The sequence below is a fragment of the Culex quinquefasciatus genome, chromosome 2 (genome assembly GCF_015732765.1).
Source record: "Culex quinquefasciatus strain JHB chromosome 2, VPISU_Cqui_1.0_pri_paternal, whole genome shotgun sequence".
NCBI classification, from domain to species: Eukaryota; Metazoa; Arthropoda; class Insecta; order Diptera; family Culicidae; genus Culex; species Culex quinquefasciatus.
The window spans coordinates 101,220,392-101,239,736 of NC_051862.1; the positions used below are offsets into that span (position 1 = coordinate 101,220,392).

General features: G+C 43.3%; 1 protein-coding gene and 1 long non-coding RNA gene across 3 annotated transcripts in view; one reads left to right on the forward strand and one right to left on the reverse strand.

Annotated features, from left to right (window-relative positions):
• The window catches only part of LOC6045837 (dystrophin, isoforms A/C/F/G/H), a 170,685-nt gene extending 167,125 nt beyond the window's left edge, over nt 1-3,560 (reverse strand). The window contains exon 1 of one of the 2 annotated variants that reach the window (XM_038252468.1): nt 3,459-3,560. The gene's annotated coding sequence lies outside the window, so the exon portion shown is untranslated. Of the gene's footprint in view, nt 1-3,301; nt 3,321-3,458 lie in introns of those variants that run through there. The other variant, XM_038252469.1, reaches the window with a different exon arrangement.
• Nucleotides 3,561-15,141: 11,581 nt separating this feature from the next.
• LOC119767643 lies at nt 15,142-15,797 on the forward strand. Its single transcript, XR_005277628.1, has 3 exons — nt 15,142-15,569; nt 15,626-15,701; nt 15,755-15,797. It is a non-coding gene; the product is annotated as an uncharacterized LOC119767643 (long non-coding RNA).
• The last annotated feature ends 3,548 nt before the right edge of the window (nt 15,798-19,345 follow it).

Genomic DNA, 19,345 nt, shown 5'->3' on the forward strand with positions numbered 1-19,345 from the left:
TTCAATTATTATGCCCAATCACCCCATGCACACAAAGAGCGACACAAAAGAGACGAAAATTATCACAAAAAAACAGGACTGCGCGTCCTAAGAAGCACTGCACTTTGATGGCATTATTCAATTATTATGCCCAATCACCCCATGCACACAAAGAGCGACGCAAAAGAGACGAAAATTATCACAAAAACAGGACTGCGCGTCCCAAGAAGCACTGCACTTTTGATGGCATTATTCAATTATTATGCCCAATCACCCCATGCACACAAAGAGCGACACAAAAGAGACGAAAATTATCACAAAAAAACAGGACTGCGCGTCCCAAGAAGCACTGCACTTTTGATGGCATTATTCAATTATTATGCCCAATCACCCCATGCACACAAAGAGCGACGCAAAAGAGACGAAAATTATCACAAAAACAGGACTGCGCGTCCCAAGAAGCACTGCACTTTTGATGGCATTATTCAATTATTATGCCCAATCACCCCATGCACACAAAGAGCGACACAAAAGAGACGAAAATTATCACGAAAAAACAGGACTGCGCGTCCCCAGAAGCACTGCACTTTGATGGCATTATTCAATTATTATGCCCAATCACCCCATGCACACAAAGAGCGACGCAAAAGAGACGAAAATTATCACAAAAAACAGGACTGCGCGTCCCAAGAAGCACTGCACTTTTTGATGGCATTATTCAATTATTATGCCCAATCACCCCATGCACACAAAGAGCGACACAAAAGAGACGAAAATTATCACAAAAACAGGACTGCGCGTCCCCAGAAGCACTGCACTTTGATGGCATTATTCAATTATTATGCCCAATCACCCCATGCACACAAAGAGCGACACAAAAGAGACGAAAATTATCACAAAAACAGGACTGCGCGTCCCAAGAAGCACTGCACTTTGATGGCATTATTCAATTATTATGCCCAATCACCCCATGCACACAAAGAGCGACGCAAAAGAGACGAAAATTATCACAAAAAACAGGACTGCGCGTCCTAAGAAGCACTGCACTTTTGATGGCATTATTCAATTATTATGCCCAATCACCCCATGCACACAAAGAGCGACACAAAAGAGACGAAAATTATCACAAAAACAGGACTGCGCGTCCCAAGAAGCACTGCACTTTGATGGCATTATTCAATTATTATGCCCAATCACCCCATGCACACAAAGAGCGACGCAAAAGAGACGAAAATTATCACAAAAACAGGACTGCGCGTCCTAAGAAGCACTGCACTTTTGATGGCATTATTCAATTATTATGCCCAATCACCCCATGCACACAAAGAGCGACACAAAAGAGACGAAAATTATCACAAAAAACAGGACTGCGCGTCCTAAGAAGCACTGCACTTTTGATGGCATTATTCAATTATTATGCCCAATCACCCCATGCACACAAAGAGCGACACAAAAGAGACGAAAATTATCACGAAAAACAGGACTGCGCGTCCCCAGAAGCACTGCACTTTGATGGCATTATTCAATTATTATGCCCAATCACCCCATGCACACAAAGAGCGACACAAAAGAGACGAAAATTATCACGAAAAACAGGACTGCGCGTCCCCAGAAGCACTGCACTTTGATGGCATTATTCAATTATTATGCCCAATCACCCCATGCCACAAAGAGCGACACAAAATAGACGAAAATTATCACGAAAAAACAGGACTGCGCGTCCCAAGAAGCACTGCACTTTTGATGGCATTATTCAATTATTATGCCCAATCACCCCATGCACACAAAGAGCGACGCAAAAGAGACGAAAATTATCACAAAAACAGGACTGCGCGTCCCAAGAAGCACTGCACTTTGATGGCATTATTCAATTATTATGCCCAATCACCCCATGCACACAAAGAGCGACACAAAAGAGACGAAAATTATCACAAAAAAACAGGACTGCGCGTCCCCAGAAGCACTGCACTTTTGATGGCATTATTCAATTATTATGCCCAATCACCCCATGCACACAAAGAGCGACACAAAAGAGACGAAAATTATCACAAAAACAGGACTGCGCGTCCCAAGAAGCACTGCACTTTGATGGCATTATTCAATTATTATGCCCAATCACCCCATGCACACAAAGAGCGACGCAAAAGAGACGAAAATTATCACAAAAACAGGACTGCGCGTCCCAAGAAGCACTGCACTTTGATGGCATTATTCAATTATTATGCCCAATCACCCCATGCACACAAAGAGCGACACAAAAGAGACGAAAATTATCACAAAAAAACAGGACTGCGCGTCCCAAGAAGCACTGCACTTTTGATGGCATTATTCAATTATTATGCCCAATCACCCCATGCACACAAAGAGCGACGCAAAAGAGACGAAAATTATCACAAAAAAACAGGACTGCGCGTCCCAAGAAGCACTGCACTTTTGATGGCATTATTCAATTATTATGCCCAATCACCCCATGCACACAAAGAGCGACACAAAAGAGACGAAAATTATCACGAAAAACAGGACTGTCCCCAGAAGCACTGCACTTTTGATGGCATTATTCAATTATTATGCCCAATCACCCCATGCACACAAAGAGCGACACAAAAGAGACGAAAATTATCACGAAAAAACAGGACTGCGCGTCCCCAGAAGCACTGCACTTTTGATGGCATTATTCAATTATTATGCCCAATCACCCCATGCCACAAAGAGCGACACAAAATAGACGAAAATTATCACGAAAAAACAGGACTGCGCGTCCCAAGAAGCACTGCACTTTTGATGGCATTATTCAATTATTATGCCCAATCACCCCATGCACACAAAGAGCGACGCAAAAGAGACGAAAATTATCACAAAAAAACAGGACTGCGCGTCCCAAGAAGCACTGCACTTTTTCGTAGGTTAGGATCATGACTTTTTAGATAGTAAAAAGCACACGGAAAACAAAATTTTTCGACTTTTTTTTTAATTCAGTTTTTGAAATTATAATCGTTCAATGTAATAAGTTTTGTATTTTTGCTCAATGTGTAACTCGTAATTATATGTACATAAGAACATTTTTTTCCAGGTAACTCTGCCGAGATATGTATTTCACTAACACATTCTTAACCGCGAAAAAGTCATGAAAATAACGCATGTGTTACACAAGACAGAAATAACCGATATAGGGATGAACTTATTCAATATCTAAACTAATACGAAAAATTGTTTCAAAAATACTTATTTCAATCGATTTTGATTTTTCATATATGTTGAACTATCTATAAACTTTATTACAAGTTATTCGATCCTGCACTGCTTATTTATTTTGTTTACTCACACAAACAAAGGCTATGCGCAGAAGAAAACCAAAATTCAACAAGTGGTTTCTTGTTTTCGTTGTAAAAACAAGTATAGGATGATTCAGACAGTTAACTTCACTATTTTTCTGTTCTACCAATAACAGTGCATATTTTAATCCATGAATCAACACATACCTATTACACTGAACACGTTAAAAGTTGTAATAAAAATTGATCTTGTCCTAAGTCAACCTGCCATCCAAAAGTAAAGCGATTAAACTGTCTGTATAATGCAAAGTGGCATAAGCGCCATATTAAGATTGTTTGAGTAGCCCAAATCTGGTGTTTTATTGTGAACGTTGTATCGATCAACTATAAACATTTAGTTTGTCATGTTCAGCGAGTTTCACTTATTTTTTATATTTAGGACGTTTAGAAAAGAAAATGATACTAAGAGTTATCTCAGCTGGACCTAATCTCACGCACATTTTAACAAACATTAATTAGAGAACGGCCATCTCAAACCAAAAGTACCAATCGAACACAGGTACCAATCGAGCAAAATGTTTGACAGTTCGATGCCAACATTTCAAAAAGCATCATGTACAAACCGTGCGTTTTGAGAAAAACGCATTTGAATGTTGAGCATCTATTTTCAATTCCCATTTTAATATAAAAGCAAAATAAGATGTTCTTATGATGACAAACGATGAAAAAACCTTGCTTTTATTGATACTTGATCATCCAAATTCAATAAAACATTATTTCCGTAATTTTATTTAAGAAAAACAAACATAACTTCTTTTGAAATCAGCAACGTCTATATCACCCTGCTGTTATTGAGGGGGACGCTTTGTTATGATTCGTTTTTCTTCGCCGAATGTACATGGCGCTTTGTTCATGTTGCTTTTTTTTCGTCACGAGGTTCATGTAGTCTTTTGTTTGACAGGTTGACAGGGCTATATAAACAGGGACTGCTGATGGCAGAGATTTTGTTTATGTTACTTTATTTAAAATCATGATTAAACAAACTTTATCGAAGTAACTTTTGCTCATTTTTGGTGGAGAGGTAGCTTATTTGGAGTACTTTCAGAATATGCAATAACCCAGAAAGTGTCAAGTGTCGAGTTCTCTTGCTTCGATTGGTACTTTTTGTTTGAGATGGCTGTTCTCTACTAAGCTCCAGTTTATCTAATATTAATTGCTGGGTAGGGATTGTTCAAATATTACGTCCACGGATTTTCAGGATTTTCAGAACCACCCCCCTCCCTTCCCCCTGTCACGCACTTTTCATATACCTTAAACATGAGCTGTCACAAACCTCAGATCCCCCCTCTCCCTGTTCATGGACGTAATTTTTGAACGAACCCGTACAGAAAATGTTGAAACACTTTGTTATAACTTGTCGCTTACGTCACTTATTATTACTATTATTATTACGACTGTTAGCCAGTGGTGCCATTTTTATATTTCAGAATTCTGCAGAAACTCTTGTGTTAATCATGAAACATCATGATATTTACACGAGCTGAAATAATAAATAATATATTTAAAGCAAAGTAAACCACATCAAAACTTTTGGGTTAAGGGTTGCTTTCATTTCATTTTCATTTTCTTTATTAGGAGGTGGACAAAAGCCCCCTTGAGATGTGTCTAGCATATTCCAAGACACTCTCTCAAAGAGGCACAAAACCACCTCGTCTTTTCGCATCAACAAGTACACAAAACTCAAATGATACAAGACGGGTTACTTTAAAACTAACTCAATAAATTAACAAAAATATCACAGTGTTCTAATATCTACGTGTGTATTGTCAGGGAAGGGACTTGAGGAAATTAAGGAAACGGATTTTGATTTTGTCGCGGGACAGGTCAAAGTCGAAATGGTCAGAGCACAAGTTAAAAATACGACACATACTAGAAACTGGTTCGTTATGTCCGTAATTAGTCAGAGCTCGGCGAACCGTCAAAAAAGAGTGGTTGCGAAGTACACGCCGGCGGGTGTTAATATTGATCAGTTGCAAAACAGCGGGACAATCAATGGACGACTGCAGGAGGTCAGCTACAAACACTGCCTTTGCAACATCACGTCTTACCGAGAGAGGATCAAGGTTTAGCATTTTGCAACGCTCAGCATAGCTCGGAGGATTTAAAGGATCAGGCCAGGTGATGTGACGTTGGGCATATTTGACGAACTTTCGCTGCACTGACTCCACGCGTTGAATGGCGTTCTGGTAGAAGGGAGCCCAAACCGTGGAACAGTACTCGAGCGTAGAACGAACCAGCGAGCAATAAAGAGCTTTGAGACAGCCTAAATCTCGAAAATGCTTAGCTATCCTAAAGACGAATCCTAATGTTTTGGAAGCTTTGGAAACCATATACGTAATATGGTCAGTAAACGTCATTTTGCTATCCAGCATCACGCCTAAATCTTTCACACAGGACGTCCGAGGTATGGTGGTGTTTGAAAGAGTATAGTCAAAGGAAATTTTGTTGCGTTTGCGGGTGAAAGTGATTGCTGAGCACTTAGTTGCATTTAGAACCATTCTGTTATCGGAGCACCAGTTGGCAAACCGGTTGAGCTGCTCTTGAAGAAACTGACAGTCTCCGGTCTCCTCGATAACAGTGAAAAGCTTTATGTCGTCCGCGTAAGACAGCTTGTGACATTTAAGCAGAGGGTGCACGTCGTTCATATAGAGGAGAAAAATCAGGGGACCCAGGTGGCTGCCTTGGGGGACGCCTGAAAAAACAGCAAATATGGCAGAAATTACGTCACCCACTTTCACGCTCATTTCTCGTCCGGTGAGGTAGGAGCGAAGCCATTCGAGCAGAGAACCGCTGAAGCCCAGTCGCTCGAGTTTAGCAACAGCAATACGGTGGTTTAGCTTGTCGCTTTGTTATACGTTTACAGTTTGTGCACAATAGGGTGCTTAAGCCCTATGTAAATTTTGATGTATACAATGATTAAAAACACGCTTAAAAAATTGCTAATCACATTTTTTTTTAATTTAATGCAAAAAAAGTTGACAAGAGAACATTTTTTCGATGGATCAACTATGGTCCCCTTGGAAAGAGCTGTCAAAAAGGACCGCGTGGTTGATTTTTCAAAATTGATTTAAAACTTGTAACTTTCTTCTTGCGCGGCCTTAGAGTTACATGCTACCAGGCAAGGGCATCGAAGCATAAAACTCAGTGAGGGTTGTGGGAGGTCCGAATGACTCCCAATTTCTCTCAAGGGTCGGCATGCGCTCATGCTCACGAGGCAGGAAAACACAATGTGTCGCTTCAAGATAAACTCCTCGGTTTATTCTCTGACGTCACTTTATTACACCGGCTTCCTCTTCTACCTGACCTCCTATCCTTTCCCACTATCCCACTTCCTTACAGGCTACCTCCTACCTCGACCTGCTTCTTCCCGGATACCGTGGGTGGATCTTCTGCTGATGTGGGGCCCTCAGCTACGCCTGCCGCTGCTCTGCTTCCGGATCTCCGAACCGACCTCCGGCCGTCTCGTTCTGCTGCTCGCTGGCCTGGGGTGGACGTTGAACTCACCGGCGTCCCGGTGTCGTTGTGGTTGCTGCTGCAGACTTCGCTGTCCCCTTCGTGTGCCTGTCCCTCGCGCCCTCGAGTATAGTGACGGACTCGAGCTTCCACGTCACCGAAGTTCTGTGGGAATTGCCCGGTTTCCGGCGCTGGGTTTGAGTCGTGGGACAGGTCTTTCGGAACCAGGTGGTTCTCTGGGTGGCTTGTGGTTCGGAGGGTTCCAAAATGGAGGACGCAGACGACCTAGCGATGCCGGCTAGTCGCTGCTCGTCGATACCGCAATTGACGACGGTAGACGGTGACGCTCACGGTCACGGATGTTGGGGTGGAACCACGACCGAACCGGGGGATGTTCCGTAGCGAAGCTACGCGAACTTTAGTCCTAGACTAAGGGGTTCTGTGGATGAGATGAGGGGGGGGGGATTGTAATGGCGGTCCTATCTAGTCTGGTCACTCGCGGCACGGATCAGGGTTGTTGGAGGGTTCGCGGGGAATTACCTGGAGTTCCTGGAGTTCTCGCTTCTCCCAGTCTCCTCTGTCCTCCGTGAAGTCCTTTAACCGCTTCCTGGCACTGGCACTTCACAACACTCCGTCGAGCTGTAGTCGAAGCTACGACGGCTTTCGCGACTTGTCGCACTTCAATACACCGGGCAAATGGCCGATGAAAATCCGGGCCTCATCCCGCGAACCTCTGATCCGGCGAATCCTGGAAAACCCGCCCATCATCATCATCAGTTTCGCCACCCCCAATGGCCGCCCATTCGTTGATCCTCGGCCCTCTGGTGGTGGCTAGCAGAACTGCTCCTCGTTATAGGCGCTTTAGTACGGAAATTGCTGCGTCCGTACACGGGAGACATAAACCGACTCGTCTCACTATCCACGAACACACGCATTCCCCTGCCTCTGTGTCACCGGAATTCTCCCACAACACACCCACTGGTTACAAACTCCATTTTAAACTCATTGTGGTCGTACAAAAGGTCATTGTTCTTAGAAATATAAGCTTTGTCGCTGTAAACAATAATATCAGGAATCTAAGCTTCATTTTAGGACCCAATTAGTTTTTTTAAATCAAATTAAATATTGTTTATTTGTCAAGCTTATGTAGACTACTTACAATTTTCTTACAAACTAGATATTATTTCTATTGTACAGATTTTTTCGTAGTTCCGGTTTAGACATGTCGAAATGTATGTGCTGCGAATTTTCATTATAAAAGCGCAGCATTTGATTTAACGACGATTTTTTTAAAATAATTTGTCGTATATGCAGTTATTCTTAAAAGTGGTGAATGTCTAAGAGTACGGTTTGGTTCATGAATACTATTGCGTATTTCTGAAAATAATGCTGCTGACTGTATGCGTTGAGAAATAATGTCGTTGATGAAAGAGAGCATGGCAAAATTACGACGTTCTTGTAAAGATTGTATGTTTATGAGCATTCAGCGTGCTTCATTAGGGTGTAATAACAAAACCGATTTTCCAGCACAGCAATTTTTCGGTTCCTTTTGAGGTCCTAAACAACTCCCCAAAGTACGAGAAAGATTGGCCAAGTCACTTTTTTCCATATAAATTTGTATGGGAAAACCCATTTTTAAACATTTTGATACTAAAACTATCAAAACCGAATTCATATTCGGATGCTCTGGAAGGTGCTCTACAAATTTCCCGAAGAGAGTTTGGTGCTAAGTTGCTCCTGAAAGAAGATACAGCGTCCTCAAAATTTGTCTAAAACGTGATTTTCGAGCAAAAAAAAACGAGTTTTGAACAAGCTGTATCTTTTATAGGAACAAGTTAGCACCATACTCTCTTCGGGAAAGTTGTAGAGCACCTTCCAGAGCATCCGAATATGAATCCGGTTTAAATATAGCGTGAAACGTGGATTTTTTAAATATCAAAATCCAAAAAAAAAAATTCCCCATAAAAATTTCGCAATTCGCAATTCGCAATTTTCAGTGTAAGAACGGGCCTTGACCGATCATATGCACCAGGTTCCCGACGAACACGCACGGCCCTTACACCTACATCTCACCCTTGCTCTGAGTCAGTACGAGCAACACACTAGAACACGCTTTGAGTGTTCGTGCCAGGCATGCACACCTTCTTTTCCGGTTACTAATCTAATCTAATCTAATCTAATCAGACCCTAGCGCAGCCAATCTTTCGAAGGGATCCTGGAGAGTGCCTTAGGTTACATGACGCCTAGCACTCTTCTTGTCATTCATTAACATTTGTAGTGCGCCATTGCATCGGAATGCATTGAAACATCACAAGCGTTAAAGCGGCCAGGCCTACTGCGTAAAGCCGTATCACAGAGATGACTCGTAATTGGGTTGAGTTTGAGCACTGAGTGTTCGAACAACAACACAATTCTGAATCGACAGGGGAGGAAGAAGCGTGGGGACACACCACCATACGCTCCGTGATTTTGGTTGTATTCGTTGGGAGCACCATGCTAAGAAGGTTTGGTACTCCGGGACCCTCTGGGATGGGACATTGTATTTCCACGAATGCCCTGGACACTATTTGCCGTGGTTATAGCGCCACAACTCGCTCGCACACTTTCTTTTCCGGTTACGCATTTTAACTCGGCCGGGGGTGGTACATGACGTAGGGTTTGATGTAAGTATAAGCGCCTAACCATTTATAGTGTGCCTATCAACTTTCATTAAAGCAAAAACTGTCATATTTTTAGTGTGAATTCAAAAACTTATTGTTATTTACAGTGTATTGTTTTCTCCTGAAATTTTCCCTATTGTTGAGTCGTGTTTATCTGTTGCTATTTCTTTTGTCGCGGTGTTTTGTTACAATATTTTGGTCCTAAGCATTTAAGAAAAGTTGTTCAAAAGTACAATAGTAATATTTGTGTTAATCCTTTAATCATTCCATAAATTGAGTAAGGGCTCGAACCTCACTTGCTTAAGAAAAAGGTGAAGTTTCAAAACAATGGACAGTGAAGGAAATATACTATGTAAAGGATCAATAGTAAAAGAAAGATTGTAATTTATGAAGTAGATAAAGAAATTAACAATAGTTAATAAATAGAGGTAACAAACATGCTTAGATTGTATTGAGGACAATTTACAGGGAAGATGAGAAATTATTCAAATAGATAAATAAAGAAAAGGCACATGATAAACAAAATTGACATCGCTGCCAAATTAAGGGAAAGCAAAAAAAAAGGCTCGACAAAGAGAAAGCAGACAGTTTGTTACAGCAGAATCAATGGAGCACTTCCATTCGAGCAGTTTTCGCTTTTTTCTACAAAGTTTTTCTTATGGAGCGAACTGTCAAAAACTGCTCGACTGCGGGTGCTCCATTAGTAAAATAAAGTGGAAAAGCGTTGAGAAATAAGATAATCAAATAAGAAAAATCGAAATCAAATGGAGGATAGTAAACAGAAGCCGTTTTAGAAAATCAGTGAAACAAAAAAAAACAGAAGATAGCTGTTAGCTGAAATGGAAAGAGGAGAGACCCCATTCTGCGATGCTCAGGTACATCCACAGAAGTTGACTCAACATACTGCGAATAAAAACAATACCGTCTACAATCACAAATTACTTCCCTTTCCTACATTGACGCGCCCCTTTCTTTTAGCCGTCTCCACTCTGACCCTCGCTGGTCAAAGGTTTACGAGTCGTTTCCACAGGCCACCAGCTAGGTTACACCTTGCCATCATGATGACTAAACCAAGCCAACGTGGAGGTAAGAAAATAGGACACTTGCAAGGAACCAGAGCCATGCTGTTTTGTCCAAACAGCACTACGGATGTAGTTGGGCTCCTTCCGGGATGTTCCTCGCCTGGGTGTCAACCGACGAGTATCATCAGTATCATGCACCCTTGGCCTGCTGTTTTCCCCATAAAAATTTATATGGAAAATTGAATCGCTTTGCGCAAAGTGGGGAGTTAACCAATGGAGCATTTCCATTAGAGCAGTTTTTGCTTTTTTCTACAATGTATTCCTTATGGGAGATCTCGAGCCAAACATTTCATTAGGGCACAAAACTAAAACGTAAAAATTCGGGATTATTCCACTATTCCATTCATTAGTACACTCCCTACAGGCCCTCCAAGAGTCAGATTGATAACAAACAATTTCCTATTGAAAAAATCAAAAACACAAAAGGGCACATAACCATGTTCACTGCAAACCAAATAAAAAAGTTCAAATGTTCCCTTTTATTTTTCGTTAGGTTCTCGTACTTGAGGAACTTTGTGTGTTATAAAATGAACTTTTCATACATTCTTAACACTAATTCACTTCAAAAAAAGTTTGGTTTACTTTTCACCAAAGATTTCTGCAGAGAAAAACTTCGTCAAAAAACAATATTTAATACGGTCCCGCGGCTGCCGTTCAGTACACCTTTGAAGAGTTTTTATGTTTCACATACCTTATCTACACTATTCAATCACAAAACTTTACCAATAATCAAATTTTCTACTGAATTCCTCATTATTTCTAACCTGGGTGCTGAATAGTGGTTCGCAAAACGGCCTCAATTTTGAACTGTCAAAGTGGAACCAAATTACCGTTCGCCAAAAGTAGAGAGTATTGTTATCAATCATTAAAAATTGTTTTTTTTTTTTCAAGAATGATTTTTTTGGCTTTTGAGGACCTGAAGTTGAAGTCAAGAAATCGTTAAAAGTTGAAGGCGAGAACGTCATTTTTTATAATTATGGATTGAAGTTGTTTATGGAGTCGATGCGGTTGTATCCATACAGAAGCTGTCTTAATCTTGATTTGATTCCGTTTGAAAACCTTCAACACACACAATTTTCCAGCAAAAAATATCAAAAAACTAGCCAAAATGAAACACAAACAACTAATTATAAAATAGCTTATTTATCAGTAAGAAAAAAGTCATGCTTGTGCTTGAACAGCTTCCTAATTTGTAGATGTAAACAAAGTGGGATCATTCAAAAATCACGTTACGCATTCGCTCTATTCATCACCCAGTTTTTTACCACACACGGACGTCACGCGAATGCGCCCAAGAGAGCTTAAATCCATAATGTGGGCTCTGAGAAACCCCCTACCACAAAATTGAGCACTTTTTTACCACACACGGACGTCACGCGTGCTCTACAGTAAATTAAGCGCCAAAATTCGGATATTGGAGATAGACCAATTCTGTCATTGTCAAACGATCGGGCGTCAAAAATCGATCGTCCACGATTTTTTGCAGATTTTTCGAATTTATATGTCTCGAGAAATGATTTGGGAACGAAGCTTGATTTGGCGTTGGAGCCAAAAGCAAACCCTATACCTTTCTTTAGTAAGAAAGGCAAAAATCTGCAATTTTTTTTTCCTTGTACCTATTTTTTTCTCAAAAGTCCTCAACAATACCTACAACTTTGCCGAAGACACCAAATTGATCAGAAAATTCACTCAAAAGTTACAGCTTTTTGAATATTTACATACCATTTTTGTATGGACAGCAGCCAAAATTGTATGGAGACTTGTATGGGTGAACCAATGACGCAAAACAGCTTATTTGGTCATAGGGAAGGCCCTCGCAAAGTTAGAGCCAAATCAAAAAATACAAATAAAATCCATTTCCGGTTTTGGTAGAGAATTGTTCATATGACAGACTTGGTTTTTCAGTCTCGTAAATTGTTTAACCGGAAAGCTCGTCCAATTTCCCATAAGTTTGCCTTTGACAGCTTTTTGATTTGACTCGTTTTGATGTTTACGTAAGCTAATTTACTATCCAGGTTTCTACCACACTGAAAAAATATTCTCTTTTCAGTTATTAACAATGTAATTAAGCTTATAACTGTAAGCCCTTACATCCAATTGAAATGCTGTCAAAGGCAAACTTATGGGAAATTGGACGAGCTTTCCGGTAAAAATATTAATGAGACTGAAAAACCAAGTCTGTCATATAGAAATTGCCAAAAACCACCGAAAACCCCATTTTTTCATCATTTTTATTTTTAAAACCGCTGTATCTTCCCAAGGATTGGACATAGGACAATGGCAATATGGAGACTTTTTTGTAAAATTGTCTGGGGAATCGATTTCCACTATGGGTTTTTTTTAAATTTTGACGTTTAGACCACTTTTCAAAAAAAAAACAGTTTTAGTAAATGATTTTTGTGTTTTTTAGGAGAGACATACCATCCTGCATTTTTCGTCAGTCTTTTTGTAACATCTTAGGGTATTTCCTCAAAAATTTTGACCGAAAAAAAATTCGTGACAACACTTTTAAATTTAAGTTTTAGACCTAAAAATCAAAAAATCTCATAGAAGTGGCGTGTATTTTTGTTTCAGTGTATTTTTTCAGAAAGTTCGTCCAATTTCCTACAAGTTTGTCTTTGACCACTTTTTGATACGACGCAATTGCTTCGAGATACAGTAATTTTTAAATTGCAAAATACAAAAATATTTAAATAACTTACGCCCTTCTCAAATGTTATTTTCCAAAAATGGCTTATATAGGCCTAGGATAACATGTCTAAAAAGTTTCATTGAAATTGGAGAGGGTCGGGTACAAAAGTACTAGAAAAATTCCTGATTTGAGCTGGAATTGCTCTATGGTATTTTACCATCTATTACTGGGCAACCAAGGGCACATTTTGGTACCTGTTTTTTGCCCAAGAAATACCAACATTTGGTATTACCGTGTTATTTACCCGTGCTCGGGTTTTGGGCTGGAATTGCTCAAATGCAAGAAATCTCCATTCAAACTCACGTATACGGGTACCAAAATTTTCGTAATTAAAAGACGCAACTTTTGGTACCTAAACATGCATCATCGCTTAAATTTCAAAGGTATCGCAGTTTTAGTGAAAAAAGTAGATTTTTTCCCGTTTTCGTCATTTTCTCAATGTTGCGCGCGGTGCGCCGAAAATACAAGTTTTTATTTTCAAAACGAAATCATTTTTCGGAATCCTGTTAATGGAATGCAATAACAATATTTTCAGACATAGGCTCTTTGGTCCAGACACGGTCAAAACGCCATTTTGAGTTTTCATACGACTTTTTGAAATGTTTGGCTAGTTTTATCGGTCCTTAAATTATTTTTCCTTGAAAGGCCAACTAATCCCTTTCCATTGGCATCTACGACAGCTTAATCGGTTGAAATGGTGCGGAGTTATGATTTTTTGGAGAAGGTGGTTTTTGCGAAAATTAACGAAAATTTCCATTTTTGGGACCACCCTAGCGGCCAAACAAAAAATATGGGTGTAATTGTTTTGGCCAAGGAACCCCCACACAAAAATTTAGCCCGATCGGAGAACTTTTTTTCGGCTTGTGCCCTTTTCAAATGGAATTGCTGTATTTGTGTGAGACAACTTTGTTTACAATTTTTTATCAGCTTTTATGCATTTCCAAATTGAGTTCGATTTGCGATGCCTTTCTGCCGGGTCGCGGGATTTTTGTCGTTCGTCGTCGGTGTGTTTTTCGTTTTTTTCGCGTGCGTGTGTTTGTGTGAAGGTGCGGCTGGCTCTGGTTGTCTCGCTGACAGTTGAGCCAGTTCGATTTGCGATGCCTTTTTGCCGGGTCGCGGGATTTTTGTCGTTCGTCGTCGGTGTGTTTTTCGTTTTTTTCGCGTGCGTGTGTTTGTGTGAAGGTGCGGCTGGCTCTGGTTGTCTCGCTGACAGTTGAGCCAGTTCGATTTGCGATGCCTTTCTGCCGGGTCGCAGAATTTTTCGCGGTCGTCGGTGTGTTTTTCGTTTTTTTTCGCGGGTCGCAAGATTTTTCGCGTAGGTCGTCGGTGTGCAACAACAACAAAACCTTAGGATACCATTTCAGCTCATCGTTCGCTTCGTTAATCAGTATCTAACTAAACATCAATCATTTAAAACTCGTAAAACATCTCAAAAGTCAGACTGTAAAATTCTTCATTCTTTAATTACAAATGATCTGGCTAAGGTTAAACCATTTCATTTAAAATTTTACAACCAATAAACGGGAAATGTCTCATCCGCAGCATCCGATTGCTTGCCTTGAGAATAATACATAATACCGTTCAACAAATACTATGATTTTGGGTCACATCATCATCTTCTATGATGAATCCTGACCAAACACCCTATACTACTAACAAATTTTCAGGTTCCTGGCGCTTGTGGGGTGTAAGCACAGAGTAAATCAGCTGCCCTAGTAGCAACCTGCGCTAACTAACATTCCCGTCCCTTAAAATCGAGATCTACAAACTGACATGGCGGGCGCCGTTGGTGGCCAATGACTGTTACCTATTCGCAACTGATCTAGTTTTGGCAATCATGGTGTTTTATCTTTTCGGCGCATTCATACATGCTGTTAATAAGGGAAACACCACTTGATAGTCGAAGCCTATGATCAGTAGTGCTGAAAGGTGTTACATTTATGTGAATCACTTGTAAGAAATGTGTAGTTGTTACTCATTGTGCCTAAACATCGTCCGCGCAAGCTGCAGCAAAAACAAAAATGCCGATAGGGCACACGGCGATGACACTTGAAAGCGCTTCAGCTGCGAGAATTTTCTTGCGCTGTCAAACGATCGCAGCGTGAGAGCGAAAAGGAGAGGAACATCTACTTCCGCTGTGGCTCGTCGTGCAAATCGTCCTCTGCAGCGGCGAGGCGTCATTGCAAAACGAGTGGTCGACGGTGAAAGGTGCGTGCGTGCCGTCGCGAGCGAGACACGCGGAAAAGTGGTGCCGGTCCGTCGAAAAGCAGAACAACTAAAGTGGGCTCGAAGCCAAACCCGGAAGATCAAACGCGGCAAGGCGGAGCCCGGCGCAAAATTCCGCGACAAGAAACGTCTCCATCGCTCGAAGGTAAAAACCACCGCAAAGTCCCCAACTCGTGCTGATCTTGCTTGATTTCTCAACAGGCACGCCACGCAATCTCAAGATCTGTCCCACACTCGTCATTCAGCGCTTGGTCGGTCGCTGCTGAACGAATAAAAGGTAACACTTGATTGCTTTGCAACTGGTCCGTGCTAAAAGAGCGTTCCCAACAGGTGCCAGTCTCGCCCGGAATCTGGCCAACACCGAACACCCCCCCGTCGAGTTCAAGCACGTCAAGAAGACCCATCCGGAAGAGGAGCAAAGCGAAAAGACCCTCGCAGGAGGGTCTTTTTTTCGCACACGCTCAGCGCGCACAGGGCTCGACGGGCGTAACGAGGCGGTCCAGGATCAACTACGCCACACGCCTGGAGCTGCGCCGAGGATCAGCAACCGTGCGGACGGATCGCGGACAGCCGATCGCCTTTGAGAACCCACGCGCTGGAGAAGTCCACGCGTACGCACGCACGGGGACCAGCACGACACGCACAAGATTTGGGGAGATTTGGCATCGGGTTCGTGCATGAACGCGGCCACGCCGCGCGACTCAAGCACACAAAAGAAATATCAACACGCCAGCCAGGGAGAGACACACACGCACCAGCGCGCTCGTGATTCGTCCACGCATCAGGCAGCACAGTCGCCGCGGCCGATTCGCCACAGCTGCGCGCCAACAAGAATCAGCGCGTGAAGCAACACGTCTACGTTCGCGCGTCGGCATCCGGCGGCCAGTTGCTGCTCGCCGATACGCCTGGGACTGCAGAGAGTGAACAATTCGTGAGTGCTAGTTGTAAGTTTGGGGGTGCACCTACCAAGGACGCGAAGCGTCGAAGAACCCACGCGAAGCACAGGCAGGTTGAAAATTGTGAGGCGCAAAGCGCATGAGTCTGCTCACGCGCGCATGAGGGAACCGTGAGCGCACGAAGGGGCGCACGAGCGCATGTTAGGCACCGCGAGCGTATCGCAATTTTAGAATAAGCAAATTTCACACGCTGATGTAATGTTGGGAAGAATAGAGTTGGGTTTTTGGATGTAATTTAGCTTTTGTTTCGCCTTTATTTGGTACCGCATTTGTTTTGAGCTTACGGAGTGTCGCCTCCCAGTTTATACCGTAACAAAATGGCGCCCAACTTAAAAACCCACACTAGGCCTAGGCTAGAATTGTAAAACCATTGCGTGCTTATTCGTAGAATATATGTTTTTTGTTGTTCTTGGGATAAATTTTTGCTTTTTTGAAGACTTTTGAGAGTTCAGCGAAGATGATGGAGGTAAATCCCATTGATCTGAGCAATGAAGAACTCAACTTTGAGTTAGAGCTTCGTGGTGTAGCAGGCCTTGGGCCGATGACGCACAGAATTAAATGTACAACCTTAGAGAAAGTTATGCAAGATGATCTAAAGTCGGGGAGAGTCTACGCTTCCTCGTCTCACGTGGTGGATAGCTTGTCGGAGATAAGAATCTGTCAATCGCGGATCAAGCGCTTGTTGCCCCAAATTATCTCCGGGATAGAACGAAACAACATCGCTTTTCTCGAACCAATCGTGTCACGCTTGAACCATTACTACAATCGGCTCACCCTGGTTTCGCCGCCGTCCGCGGACATGCGACAAGAATGGACAGAAGTGCGAGAAACGATCGCGCGTACGAAACGGCAAATCTTCCGAATTCTGTACCCAGCCAACCAGTCAACGAATCAGTACAGTGTCAGTTCGGTGTCAAACTCCACAGCACCGGCGCACAACAGCACAGCTGTCAGCAGCGGTAGCGCCCAGCAGAACGATCAGCTATCGCTAGCAGGTGCAGTTGGAGGTGAATTGTCGGGTAGTTCTGTTAGTGTACGAGGAGCTTCAACTGGAGCCATCCCAAGGAGAACTGCGAATCAAAGCGTGGACGATCTGTTACTACTGTCGGGTCAAGCTTCGGCGCAAGCCGGCAACGGAGCAGCACAAGGACATGGAGGGCAAGGCCTACCGGTCGACCCAAGACCACATTCGCTAGGTCGAGGACGAGGACGGCCAATCTTCAACTCGAATCATCCTCAACGCGATCCACAACCTCGACCACCGAACCTAGGACGAGACATCACTCCACCCCCAAGACTGCCAAACGATGACGCAGAGTACAACGAACTCAGGGATCGGGTACTGTGTGACCTGCTTCGCCGCGAACGTCAACCAGCCGAAGGCGCACGCATTCCAAAGGCAATCCACAACTGGCCGTTCAAGTTTCGGGGAACGAAAGACTCGACCAACCTGAACACGTTCCTGGATCGAGTGGAATCATTCGCTTTCTCGGAAGGAGTCAATAACGCGATGTTGCTGCGGGCGATCAAACATCTGCTGCAGGACGATGCTCTAGATTGGTACAGTCGTGCGCTGAACGAAGGAGAATTGGACACCTGGGAGAACTTCAAGCTGATGATCCGCCAAGAGTATCTGTCGAGCCACTACGGTCAGCTGTTGCGTGAAGAAGCGTCGTCGAGATACCAAGGAGCAAACGAGAAGTTCCAGAAGTACTACCGGGATATCTCTGCGCTTTTCCGCTTCGTGCAACCACCGATGTCGCAGGAGGACAAGTTTTTCATACTGAAAAAGAACATGAATCCAGAGTACGCAACCATCCTAGCGTCGGCAAGGCCGCAGACAATCCAAGACATGGTCGAAGTTTGTAACGCCTACGACGACACGCGCACGCTTCTCACGCACCAGCGTCGAACGCCGATCCCGCACAGCTCGCTTCTCGAGCCAAATCTGGCCACACCCAGCAGTTCGCAGCGCTCACACGCAAACAACGCAGGATGGCAGAGGTTTGGCGGCAGGGTCAACGCGATCGACAGTCGGGAAGAGAACCAAGACAGGCGAGGGAGATACGACGCAACAAGCGCGGACCAGCGGGACAACCTGGACGAGGACGATTGGACGGAACAGATAGAACAACTGACGCAGCAGATTTGTGCGATCCGTACACAGTTTCAGAAACGCAGCAACGAACAGTACAGAAGAGGAGGAAACTATGCGGGACAGCGTTGGCAACCTCAGCAACAACAACCGGTAGCAGAAGAACATCAGCCGATGTTGGCAAGAAACAACCATCAGCAAAACGAGTCCGCGCAACCGAGAGCCAACCAGCGTAGTCCAGAACAAGTAGCGACAAGACCAAATGCGGAACAAAGACATGGCACGTTGTTGTGTTGGAATTGCGACGAAGAGGGACACCGTTTCACTGATTGTGACAAAGCGCAAGCCGTGTTTTTCTGCTACAGATGCGGCCGCAAAGGATACACGCTCAGAAACTGTCCGGAGTGCTACGCCGAGCAGGGAAACGGTCAAGCGGGGAGCCAGTAGCAGAGGGTTCAACCTCCTCGCGCCAATTCTACAATCCCTCGAATTATCCCGAATTCCAATACATCAACTCGATCATCATCAACGCCGGAAGCGACAACCGTCCCCACGCGACTATCAACATATTGGGTAAAGAAATCACCGGTCTGCTGGACAGCGGAGCGAACTGTTCGCTTCTCGGAGGAGCTTGGGTGGACATCGTAGACGAACTGCAGCTGAAGAGAGGAACACTCAAGGGCGGCATCCAAACAGCGGACGGAACGAACCACGAGATCGAGGAGTTTGCGAACCTACCAATAGCGTACAACGGAAGACACGAAACGATTCCAGTTCTGCTGATCCCTTCGCTACCAAACTCGTTGATTCTCGGCATGAACTTTTGGGAAGCCTTCGGAGTCAAAGCAATTTGCTGTTCGATCACGACAA